Source organism: Poecilia formosa, unplaced genomic scaffold (genome assembly GCF_000485575.1).
Source record: "Poecilia formosa unplaced genomic scaffold, Poecilia_formosa-5.1.2 Scaffold5, whole genome shotgun sequence".
Lineage (NCBI taxonomy): Eukaryota > Metazoa > Chordata > Actinopteri > Cyprinodontiformes > Poeciliidae > Poecilia > Poecilia formosa.
In genome coordinates, this window is record NW_006799944.1 from 1,389,452 (window position 1) to 1,403,196 (window position 13,745).

The window sequence follows — 13,745 nt, forward strand, 5'->3', positions numbered from 1 at the left end:
AATTGGTGTCACATAGTGTTTAAGATGCAACAAGAGTGGGAAGATGATGCCCGCAGGTTATTAATTATGTTTTTAATTATGTGTTTATGCTCTCTTCCCTGTAGGCATAATAATTATGAACAAATTGGCTGTGGTTCTAATAAAAACGTGGCAGTCTCTTGTTTTATGAAGCGATTGAATCACAAGGCAAAGGTCATGTGTGGATCAAACCACAGTCAAGTACTGACAGGTACTGGACAGCAATGTGGAATAATTCCTGCAATGAAACAATTATCCCTCTTTTCTTTAATATTGTGTTTTATAAAAGAAGACGTTTGGTGGAATACTCAGTCCACCTACATCTTGTTAACTTTATACATACAGTATCATGAAAATGTTAATTGATTTTAGATATTTGATTTAAAAATGAAATTATATGGGTATATTTTGGATTAATCGCTAACAGAGTGGTGTATTTCAAGTGTTTCTTTCTTTTAACATTGATTATGGCTTAGAGCTAACAAAAACCCAAAATTCATTTTCTGATTTATTTAGAATAAAATAAATTATTTTTAATACAGAAGGGCAGCCTATTGAAAATTATGTAATGTACTGTATATCCACTCAGCTCTTATGAAAGGGCAGGTTACTTCAACATTGGCCTTCAGCTTGTCTAGACTGTTGGATCTGGAGTTCGTCATCTCAAAAAGGAGCTTAAAAGAATCCGATTTTATCCCACTCCATTTCTCATTGAGACTTACAATGCAGAATTTGCTACCAACTGAAAAGAGGACCGCTGAGAGAAATTATATGCCTGTTGTCCCTAGCCAAAGAAAGAAACTGACACAAGGACTTTTCATTAACTTTCAGTATGCTTGGACACAGCTAACTTGTTTTTAGCTTAAACTTTTTGTGAATGTCCCCACTTTGTATGGCAGGTGTCAGTGACTTTCTTGTTAACATGGTGTTACATTAATTAGTCCTACATAATCAAAAAAAAAAATGTTGTGAATGTTGAGTTTTCATTATCTGTCAGCCATAATTGTCAACACAGAAATTAAAATGCATCACTCTGTGTATCAAATATGTACAACTTGTAATTCTTTGATGAAATTCCAAAAAAAAAAATATATATATATATTTTTTCTGGATTATATTCAAATTCACCGAAATGTGAATTTAGTGAAATCAGTTGGGGAATGACTTCAAGAAGTGGAGGTGACGTCACTGACCATGAATTGTCACTGTGTGCTTCAAAGTTCACCTCCTCCTGCTCAGTTTTATGTTCATATCAGAGCCCTCGAGCACCCGATCAGCACATCACCCGAGAGAGATACAAGAAAGGAGAGACGGAGAGAGAGAGGGAAAAGAGAGAGCATGAGAATGGCCCTGCCTCCTGATCCATAACAGTCATTGCCTGTTACATACATTTCAGAATTCATTCAGGCTATGAAGATAATCGAGGTAGTCGACAGTTTCCCCTGCAGCCCAATGGATTTATGATAGCACTGTCAAGAAAATGAGGCAAAATGACACAGTAGCTGACTTTAGCTGCAAATAATGTGATAGGCCGTACAGTGGTGCAGCAGCAGCTGCTGTCATCGCAGGTAATAGCCTATAAAGAAGCCTGATAGCAATACCTGTCATTTCTTAATGGCTGACTTCACTGAAGAGCTTTTGTGGCCTTTAACATGAAGATAATAGAAGATACAACAAATTTTACAGCTTTTGCATTGCATTCATAATTTATCTCCAGAGGCCCTCGTGCAAGCAGCGGCAGCACAACAAGGACAACATGCTCCTGTAGATGTGCTGGAAGAGGGATGAGAGTGAAGAGAGGCTGCAGGGCATCGAGTCTTTTTAGTGCTTTGTAATTAAAGGAGAGAACTTTACATGGCTTGAAAACTGTCACATCAAATAGAAACACTGTTATGCCTTTAAATTTAAATATTCAGATGTAAATTAAAATGGGAACTGTAAATGTTAATTTTCCGCTTTTGTGAGATGATAGTTTAAAACTGTCTTACAATATTGCAATAACTAATGATTTGAAAGGGACAGCATTATTTGAGCACAACAAAGGTGACACTTCTTCGCTTGCTTGTGGTCAAAAGCATATTTTAAATGGATAGTTGTGGATTTTCAATGTGAACTTCTATTAAAAGGTTATGTGAAGTTGCTGCAATACATAACTCCCTCTTCATTTAGTATAAATGCAGTTTAGTGGTTCCTGAGGGCTAAAGCTAATGTCTAATGCGGGAGGAGTCCAAATCTAAATGGGGCTTCTACCACCTTACGACTACACCAATCTCAAAAACATCATATTGGTTTATGCAAACACTGTTCAATCCAGACCATTTTCATGTCTGCAATGGATCTTTGTTTACACAAAAAAATGAAAAATGCAGGTTGGTGGTGAACCACCAGTGAGCTTCCACTCGGTGTTATCTGAGTACAGAGCATATAGTGCGTTTGTTTAGAGTAACTGTCTGATATAAAAGTAATGCAGTCTTAAAAAGTAAGACAAACAAAAGAAAAGTTATAGTAGTTGAAGGTGATGTTTGTCAGATTTTACAGTACCTTATTTTTCAGGCAGTTGCTCTACTGGAAACACGTTACATATTCTGTTTTCAGTATGCGTTTTCCACTGGAAGACAATTGGTGGTGCACTGCCCTCTAATTCTCTTCCCAGTCTAAACAGTTGTTGAATTTTATGCAAAACAGCTGCCTAATGCAAACATGATGATGATGATTTTAGAGTTTCAAGGGAAACTGAGGTGTAAAAATCAGCTGCTGCTCTCTTTTGCTCTGCTGTGAGAGAGGAGGTTTGACTGAAAGACCAGTGCACCAGATCATGTCTGCACATTTGTAGTTAACAATAGTCACCCCAGGCTTACCAAGTCGGGTTCTTCCTATATATTTAGCGACATTCCAGACTTAAAGAGTCAGTCGACCAAAATCAGAATCGGTAGGTCAGGCTTTTTAAAGATTTGTTAATCGGTCATCGGCCAGAGAACTGCAACCAGTGCACCCCTACTGGAAACTCCTCCTCACCTTTTTAGAAGAGCTTCACTTTATAAAAAAATCCTGAACAATACCTTCACCAGCTGGGACTTTCCACGTCAATGTAATGTGTTGTTTTTAAAACAATAACGGCCATTTTTTTTTGTTAATTGACGCAGCATTTAGTTCATGCCTCCACTAACGGCACACACCCCCTACATGGCCCCATCACAAAGTACGTTTAAATCCTCGCTGTGTATTTTGGCCTTCAGACAGATGTGTGAGCGTGTCCTTTTATCTGCGGTTTCCATCCATCCACATCATTCATTAAGAGCTCTCCCAAGGCTAGAGCGGCTACATAAACACGAAGGTTGAGGCCAGGGCTGCTCTTTCACCTCACCGCAGAGAACTTCAAAGTCACTCCTCCTTCACGCAGCAGATGAATGCTCCCCGTCTGCAGGGTTGATATATTGTCCTGGGTTGCTGTCTTCTTACTGTACCGTGCCTGTGACTTGAGGCCCCATCACAGAGCCGGAACCGGGCCATTTGTTAGTTTTAGCTGTGTCTCATAGGCCTGGTTTTAATTCCAAACGGAGAACATTAATCCTTTTAATACAACACTTTGTGGGATCGTTTTCTTGCAACGCTAATGCCGTCTATTATTAACCCTATTAAAGGAGTAGTACAAATTAAGTAGAGTGCTAAAAGTCCATCATTAGTCGCTCTGTAAATTAATTCTCAATTTATGATCTAAATGATTAAACTGTAGGAGTTGCAGTTCTAAATGAGATTCTTAATGCTCTGGCCATACATTTATATAAATTAGCGCAAATATTTATTAGCAGACGTGTCTACGTTTACAGAGACACGCTGCAGTCTCCTGTGTGCCGCGGTTCCTCTACATCCCGTAATGTCCTCAGTTTGATCCCCGGTTTCATTCAGTCATGAGGGAACAGAAATATCCATCTCCAATCAGGCTTTAATGAACAGCCCGACGAGTGCTGGGCAGAACTGAATTACAAGATAGATTTGAAGAGCGTGGGAGTTTGTGTGCACCAAATTGGCAGATATGCATGAGTGCAAGGTGGGGAACGAGTGAAACAGGACACACCACAGGAGTGGATCCCCTCCCGAGTTCAAAAAGAAAAATTGGCTAATTCTGTCATTTAAGCCTGATGGAATTACCTTATCTATTCCTATGAGTGTTCATTTATTAGGGTCAAACTGTGGAAGGATACACAGCGGATAGAGGGGTGGGATGGGGGGGGAGAGGTTAGGGAGCGAAAGTGGAAGTGATGAAGGGTCAGATTTCCAAATTGGAAAGCAAGTGAGATAAAGAAGTGAATGAGTGGAAAATGATACAGAGAGGGGGTATATAGAACAAAAAGAGAGCAAGAGAGTCAGTGGTTTGAGAGACAGCTTGCCAGGGCCAGAACATATTGAGGGCAGCAGGTGGAAGAGTGGCACAGTTAATTAAAACGCCTGTCTTAATGTCTCAGCCCGTCACTCCAGGGAAAGAAAGAGACACTGAGAGGGAGAGGGAGAGGAGGAGAGAGTTGCCAGGTTGGAGCTGGGCTGCACCCAAGCAGTCATCGACTCAGCAAACGAACCATCCAGCCAGCCAGCCAGCCAGCCAACCCACCAGGCCACATGTCAGACAAGCCCTGACACCATGCCCTTCACCCCCATCATCCTCTGACACACATAAATGGACATGTGTTCACGTGCCTGCTGGTAAAATGACCTCTATTCATGTCGAAGCCCAGCTTGGTACTTTTAAACTAATTGCGTCTCCCATCCCCTCGCTAAAATTTAAGGCTCTTATAAAACCCTCTTGCTCTAAAATAGGAGGAAAAACACAAACCCACATTTCTTGTATTGTATTGCTCAGCAGCATCTGTAGCGTGCCGCAGCCTTGCAGCGTAATCTGTCTGCTTTTAATAATTCATGGAAAGCACCGGCTGTGCACTGTTCTCCGAACACTGAGGGTAATGGTGATGTTATGATATTTCTATCATGGCCTGTCTGCTGCAGCAAGAAAAAGAATCAAGCCAAAGATCTGATAAGGAGTCTGTTCTATCTCGTAACAACATTTGGCAGTTGTCACTGCTCCGTAAGTGGACCTGAACAAATGTTTTCCGCTCTGTGAAGCACATTGGAGCAAACTGTGAGAGGAGATTGAGAAAATGTCAATACACACCACAACCACAAGACAACACAGATATACGATGTTATGCATAGACATGTACGCTTTAATCAGTCTTTGGTTTAGTGACACTTGAAGCTTTTCGGTTTTGAACTTAGCGCACGTTTCAAAAGAGAAACAAACATGAAGCCAGGAGCAGCTTTGCTTATGTTGAAGATCCGAGTGTGGAATGGTGCACCAGGAATTTTATTTCCCTTGAATGTTGAAAGACCATCTGCTAAAACTCTTGTTTTTATTTGTGAAAATAGAGGTGTTAATCTGTTTATTTATGCTCTGTAATTTTGGCTTTTAAAACAAATAAACCTGAGACTTAAAAGAATTGTTAAAAAAAACCAAAATCTATCAAAATATTTCGTGTCCCATAAACTCATGGCAAAACAAATCAACAGCTAGTCATAGCACGGACAACTCTAAGGTGCACTTTTACTATTTTTGAAGAACTTGGATTTCAAAAATGTCATACTAAAGGCTATTTCATGAACCTTCGAAGAATTAGGACTTCTACATTTGAATGCTATTTTCACAAAAGCTGATGGTAAAAAATGGGTAGGAGGTTGTGTCTCACCTAAGAAATTCCTGTGTGGAACACAGGCTGAATGCAAAGTGAAGGCTTTTCCAGTAACAGATAAAAATATGGGAGTAGTGTTGTAAAAAGTAGAAATGTTATATTCTGTTACAGGAATATTATTTTATTAACTCGACTGATTTATTTTTGTACTTCGCTACTCTGAGTGGAATGCTTTCCATGTTTCTTCCACAGTCATGTTTTATGTAGGAAGATATTAGGTAACACCCCACCTCCTAGCATCATTTTTTTTGTGTGTAAATAGATATGGATTTATCAGCCACACAGGAACCACACCAAGCCAATATGTAATTAAAATTTTAGAAATCACTCATTTACCATCATTCAGCCCATCTGACCCAACTAATCAGGATTTACACTAAACGATGACTCCAACAGAGCCACTTTTTTTACAGGTACAACTTTAACTGCTAATGTCTAACTATTCCCTTAAAGTCTGTCCGTGCACAGGGAATGACACAGTCTCTTGTGTGATTCCGTTTTTTTTTTTTTTTTCTTATAAATAAAATATTTTGCTTTTGAAATAGCGGCGCTGTTTCCTCCCATTTCACGGAAAAGCAGGCTCCAGCCTCCAGTCACGGCTGTGGGCAGTGATTGTGGATACAATGATTGTGGATACACTGATGTAGTTTGACTAATGTTTTATCGGACCACGCTGTATCATTGTGGATTGCTTTGTCAATACTCAGCCATGGTACTTCAGTGAGCAAGAATCACATATTGTCAGGCTGAGTGACAAGCTGGAGATGGCAGATAATTCAAAGAAATTGGAAGTGTGAAATCTTTAAGGGCCACTTCTTAACACGGCAAATGCCAGGGTATCTTTCCATCATCTGCTGCTCTCACAAGCCACGGCATTGTTAATGGTAGCCTGTCTGTCCATCACCTCAGCTTCAGTGGGGATTTAGACTTGTTTGGTGCCTTATCTCTCTGACTGTCTCACTATAACCTGACCAATGCACTGGGCTTTTGTGCCGTGTGTGTGTTCTATGCAACCAGTGCTGCTGTAAATTTACACTCTGAGTAAGTAATATTCTTCTTTTCATCCATTGATTTATAGCTATTGATGAGTTTGATTTTCTGTCCACAGTGCATCCATTGGCGTATTTGATGATATTAAAAAGGAGAAGGAAAAAAAAGCAGGGGCCAGTTTAACGGTGCTTGTATTGCTTGTTAATTTAGCTGTCAACACTCCTTATTTACCTCAGATTGCAGAACATGAGAGCTTGTTGTCCTTTTGAATCCTTTGTGTAAACTGCTGGCTTTCTGGAAAAAAGTCACCGCCAGTATTCAGCTTTGGTTTTGGTGCGAGTAGCCCAAAAAAAGAGGAAACCAGTCACCGGTCACATTTTGTATTTTTTACAGACTTAAACTTTGTCACATTTTGTCATGGAAAAACAAAGTCAATACTTAATAGAACTGAGTTTTGCTGCGAGGACAGCTAGAAGTCTTCACCCAGTCAGTTTAGCAAAACGACCCAAGGTCAGTCAGATGGAAGCATCTGTGAACAGCGAATTTCAAAACATAGATTAACCACTGTAATTAGGTCCAGGCTTTGAGCCATTCTCACATGTCCAATGTAAAGGTGACCCGTTGCCTCATTCCTGTATTATAAACAACAAACAGTTTAACTTATTTATTTATTTATTTATTTATTTTTTAGGTCTGCAAACCTCAGATTTGTATTTGTAAGACATTTGAAAACCATGTATGCTTTTCCTTGCCATTTATGTTTACCTGTTACTTTGTGTTGCTCTATCGCAAAAAATCCAGGAGAATACATGCGGAAAAAAATGAGCTACTGTTGTTTTTATACGGCGCTGAATTAAATGTGCTACTAGCATACGGATTATCACTTTAAAGTATGCTTTGTCTTTTCTGATCAAATGTACGCCGTGACAAAAAACTTGTAATATAGCCATCAGATTGCCTGAAACGTTTCCTCTGCCTATTATATTTTAGATATAAAAACTTGTCAAGGCTGTACATATCATTTTCTTTCTATGAATATACAGGACATTCCATTATTAATTCTAGATCTGGGTCATTTAAATCCCCAAAATTAACCTAAAAGTCTGAAATGCAAGTTAATTATTAGTTTGGTAATGAGGTTTATGATTAATAAGTTAGGGATTCACACAGGAGTACAGATCTGGTATGTGTGGTTTTATGTGTTTGTGTGTACACCCTTGTAAAAGTCGACTGTTCCAGGCTTCACTCGTATCACCCTGACCTATCTTGTTCTCCCTGCCAATTTTCCCTCTTTGTTGCATTCATGTTCTCTTAGTCATTTAATGGAAACAGTTAATCAATGTAGAAGGAAAAGGAAGAGGAGGCGACAGCCGGAGAGGTGGAAGAAAGTCTGATATTCACCCTTGCTAATTCTTATTTAATAATGAGTTGTGTTTGCATGAACCCAAACAATTAAGATGGAAAAAAAAAGACAAACCCACATAGAGGAAAACAAATCGGGGAGGAAGGTAAAGAAGGGATCGAGAAGGAGAAAGCCTGTAATGGTTTCAGTTCCTTTCCAGAGATCTGGTGTCACAGGGAGGTAGTTCCCAGGCAGACACATCTCAAGCTGTTTAAACATCCATTAGGATGTTTTGGTTCTATCAGCCCAGAAATACTGCAAGACAAGAGAGAAACGACCAGATGACGATAGGGAAATTGAAGAGGAAGAGAGAAGGAGGCCGACCAAGAAAAACTGAGAGCAGGAAGAGGGCAGTGAGTTGATGGGAACAGCAGATAGAGGAGAAAAGGAAATTTATCAAAAAACTCATGTGATATTTAATGATCCTTGTATGTGGAGAGAGTAGACCACACCAGCTCGTTCTCCTCCGCCAAATACCGATCCCCTAACTTAATTTCCTGCTCAATTGCTGTTCTATAGTGCATAGTACAGTGATACAGCCTGGTAATATAGAAAACAGATTGCCTGTGCGGCAGAGTGGATAAGGCTGAGGCTTGTGCTGCTGGAGACCTGAAGTCTCCAGGGGGGTCTTGTCGGTGGGCTTCACAAAACCAACAAAGCCCATCTTTCGCTGCGACTGGCAGCAGCTGGCAGGTAAATCTTCAAGCAGTGGAGGCGGGGAGGTGGATCTGTGGGTGTGGTGTATGACTTGACTGAGTTTCTGCATGGTGTGTGTGTGTGTGTGTGTGTGTGTGTGTGTGTGTGTGTGTGTGTGTGTGCATGGAGTCTTGCTATTCTTTGTAGTGTAGAGTACCACAGTCTTCCATTCTGTGTTTGCTGATGTGCTGTGACTCCAATCCACTCAGAAATGTAGGCCTGTGTGGACAGCAGCCATCAATCAATGTACAGAACAGTGTGTAACTACATCTGTACTGTTTTCCCAGACACACACACACACACACACATATACTTTCCATCAGGAATACATACCTACTGTACACCTGTCTGTTACTCTGTGAGATCATTTGATGGAAAGCTGAATTTTCTGTCTATTTGCTTCCTTGCAATAATTCACTTGAGACTCCCAGAGCCCTGGTTTTGATTTCCAACAGATCCAGCTTGGAATGTGATTGCAGAAAAATGTACGTACGTCTTATTGGTACATGAATAGAAAAGTAACTGTCACTAATTAAGTAAACTTTTCAGCTAGGTTTTTAAAACGTCGACCAAGTCATCAAAGCAAAGTTGGAGGGGCGAAATGTTCAATAGTTAAGATGCCACAGACTGCAAGGACCTGTCCCTCTTAGTTTTTAGACTTGTACTCAGGGATTCTGGGTTTGGGATGGAAGGCTATGAGCAGAAGAGTCCTTGGGTAAAAGATGGCACAAATATACTGCAGACAATTACTTTATATATAGTTCTAAAATCTTTTGGGAGTCGATAAGTAGACAGCGTAGAACAGGGGGAATTTAAGTGTGTAGATTTAGTAAGACGTTTGGCTGCTGCATTCTGAACTGCTTGCAGACATGAAAGCGATTATCTGTCCAGATTGGTAGAAAGAGCAAATTTGAAACCAAATTTGAAGGAAATGCAAACTCCTGTTTATATGTTTCCACAATTATTAGGCTTGTTTGTTGTATGGTAATTTCCAGTTAAAAAAAGAAAATCACTAAAAGCTGTATGTCAGTGTAATTTTCATGTGGTTTATTGTGTTTTTTTTCTTTTTTTAATATTTTTTTAATCTTTTCTTTTTCTCTTTCTCTTTCTTACTGTTTATTCAATGTCACATGCTGTTCTTATTTTTTTTCTTTAATTGTGTAAAGCACCTTGAAATGCCTTGCTGCTGAAATGTACCATACAAATAAAATTTGATTGACTGATTGACTGATGAGTGTAAACCGTAAGGCAGCAGTAAGTGTGCATGTAACATAAGAAGCAAACAAGAAAACGATAAAGAAGAAAAACAGATTCTGTTATCTAACGATTTAAAGATGCATATTTTTTTTGGGTCAAGTTAGTTTTTTTTTTTTTTTTTCATATATTGTACCCCTCTATAAGATGAGATCTCCCAGTAAACCCAATAGTAGTAAAGACATAGTGTCTAATTTCATAATTACTTTGTATATCTGATATGTTGATGAAGTCTTTGTGCTTGAACCTGCACAAAAACTGCTTCTGTTTTTGCTAAATGGGTCAAAACAGCCGGCTCATGTCTTCCTGGAGAACCGATGTTACTTGTGTCACAGTTGTTTTAGAGTTCCTGTTTAATGCAAGAAGTGTCACTGACCTAGTTGCACTAATGTTAGCAACATGAACCTCGTCTGACCTCACAAAATGAGAGTTTTGTTGCGTAAGAACCCTGTGTAATGAACTTCCTCCCTGGAGATGTCATTAAGGACGAGAATGTTTGTCTTCCGCTCGCACTAAAAATGAATATTCATCTATTATTGCAGTGCAGTATTCAGATCTGATATGGCTATTGGGTTTCAGGAGGGGAGGCAGAAAGCTATTCCAGATGGGATTTTCCTTGCTGTCTCAGCCTGTCTTTCTGATTGGCCTTTAGTTTTTCCCAATGTCTCGCATCAAACTGGAGTTTCAACATAGTACAAGTCATTCTTCTGTCCTGCCTGGACATAATATAGTTTAATTTGGCAGGCATCAGTCAAACGTACTCATCTGAGACCCTCTCACCCAGATTTAAATATTTGCTTTAGCCAGTGCCTTTAAGTATGCCAAGTATTTTCTGGAAAACTACGCTATCAGGGTTAGTGCAAATAAACCACATCAGTAACCACAGCCATGTGGATGGGAAACAGTGGTCAGAAAGCTTTACATTACACACATATGACCAAAGCTTTTTGATAAATAAAGCCATTTTTGTCAGCTTATCGTCTGGATCAACACCATAGACCTTTCGTGCTTTGTCTGCGTTTTCCTTTTAAGGAGAAAATGACTGAATCCTCACAGAATGGAGGATAGAAAACCCATTCCCTGTAGTGGGAGGGCCTGCAGCATTAGATTCCTTGATTACCAATCCCCTTCTTATAGTAACATCATCTTGATAGAACCACAAAAAATAACCACAGGAAGTAATGATTACTGTTCCAAGTTATAGGGACATTTACAGACCTTGTCAGCTGAGGAATGTACTCTTGAAGGGGGGGGGATTAAATAGAAGTTGCTGAATCACAACAATCCGAAAGGGGAAAACCTGGGTTCCAGCAGACTGATGGACTTTGCAAGGGGCGTTTAGCGTTTGCATACCGAAACGCATCTCGTCAAGACTGCTGTTTGAGCTTCAGGGCACAACCCTTTGCCTGCTCTGCGAGAAAACATTTTCTTCCTGTTTATCTTGCTGTATTTCTTTCCGAGTAGTTTTTCTTAATGTGGGATCCAAGGAACCCCGGTCTTTTAAGTTTTCCAAAAGTTCACAGGGTTAAGGCCGGTTGCTGAGGATGAATTCCACGGAGCTGCACTTCTTGGGCTCCTCCCTACAGGTTTATCATGTTGGCAGCCGTGGATTCCTTTTCGGGGGTTTGTCATGAGATGTCCTCCCCTGTGTCTGGGCCTCTCAAATATAACAGCCTGAATCCTTGGCAAACCCTGCACACAAATAGCCCCATCAACATAGAGCATCAAGTTTAATTGTGGAGCTTATGATACTGCTGACCTGGTGCTGAACTCTGCTGTAAATGAAACACATGATCACCTTTTTGTTTTTTTTTCTTTTCTTTTGAGGGGAAAGCTATGATGACATTTCAGTTTGGAGCAAAGCTGCACTGTATAAAACAAAGCTCAGTTAGAGCATGTTTAAAAAATGTAAAGCTATATTTTATTCAGCCGAAGCAGTTCATTATTTGTGCATCCCAAAGCCAAATGAGGGATCAGCTGTGTCCAACTTATATAGCTTATGAGTTTCGAGTCATTTCAGTTAACACATCCCCATAATAAATGCTGATTTATTGTCTCTGAAATGTGAAATAATAGGTTTTGTGTGTTAGGCCAATCAGTGAGAGGTTTTTATTGGCTTTTCCCACTCCTCTGAAAACCAATAAGCAGTCTTACAGTTTAAAGCACTGCTTATTACTGCGCAGTTGTTCTTCTCTGTCTCATTTTCCATTAGTAATGATGAAAACAAAACAAAAAACAAAAAAAACATACACTCACCAGCCTCTTTATTAGAAGCCTTCGAGAGCACCTGGTCTGACCTCACGTTGCTGTCAGAACTGCCTTTATATTGTTTTGTAATATATTCAACAAGGTGTTGGAAATGTGTCATGCAGATGCAGAAAATATGTCGACTGCACGTCAATGACACAAATCTCCCATTTTACCATTTTCTCAAATGTGCTCTATTGACCTGATATCTGGTCACTGTGAAGGCCTTTGAAGTCACATTGTCATTTTCAAGAAACTGTGCAATGCCGTGCTGGAAGTACTCATCAGCAGAGTGGTGATAAAGGAAATGCTATGGTCAGCAAAATGACCCGGAAGACTGTATGACTTAAGCAATGCTCTGTTGGTACCAAGTGGCTGACCGACACCGAATCCTGAATGCTGTAGCTGAAATTGAGGCTCATAAGACCAGATAGAGCTTTGCTATGTGTTACTTTTTAATTTAGAAGAGTCTGTGTGAATTGTAGCCTCAGTTTGATTTTACGTTTGTAACCTGTCTGCTTGAAGATTTCGTGTTATTTTGCATACCTAGGTTGAAACAAGTGGGTATTTAAGTGGCTCTTACCTTTTTTGTCTTCTCATACTAATTTATCCATTAACCTCTGACCTTTGACATCAACAAGAGAGTTATTCTCTGTACCCACAAGAGGTGGTTACATGTAGAAAATTTCAGTTGATCGATGAATTAAGCATTTTGACAATCCTGTCTTTTTTTTTTCCTGTGTTTTACTCTAGAAAGTCATCTTTCTTCTATTAAGATATCAAAATACTAGTTCACAAGTAATTAAAAAGTTGAATATACATATATTTGTCATGAAGACTGAACCTCTTGGCTCTGGAGCAACTTGAAAAAAATCCAGAATTTTTAATATAATTTCTTTGAATTGTGCTAAGGCCTGAACTTTATAGTGCTCGTTCTGTATTTGTTTATTTTACATATGTGTGTATATATATTTTTACATCTCCTACACACTCATTTCACACAGAGCAGAACCACCCACTAAGTCTAAGGTCACTCTTCAAGGCAAAGGCAGTTTACCGAAGTGCAGCAAACTTGGCAAAGGCAGCCAACACTGCATGCTTCTCGGTGGGACAGACGAGTCTCGTTGCCAAATCAAATAACACATTTAGTGAATTGAAAGATAGATTTAAGTAGGGCAACACAATGCGGCCAAACCCTCTCATCTCTCAGCTGGCCCTACTTTTTGTGAGCAAGAGTGGGAAAATTGCTCTTGTTCTCTGGGACTTCCATTTTTTTTTTTTTTTTTGACGCGTAATTATTTGGAAACAGGTCAGAAGGGGTGTTCAGGCTACAGCTCTATTCTGGCATCTTTCTCTCATAACTTTACATCCACGTCTTTATTGATTTAGGCTCTTTTCCT

General features: G+C 39.6%; 1 long non-coding RNA gene across 2 annotated transcripts in view; it reads left to right on the forward strand.

Moving 5' to 3' along the window:
- The window catches only part of LOC103145330 (uncharacterized), a 315,073-nt gene that overhangs the window by 161,976 nt on the left and 139,352 nt on the right, over positions 1-13,745 (forward strand). The gene's annotated exons all lie outside the window — the stretch shown is intronic.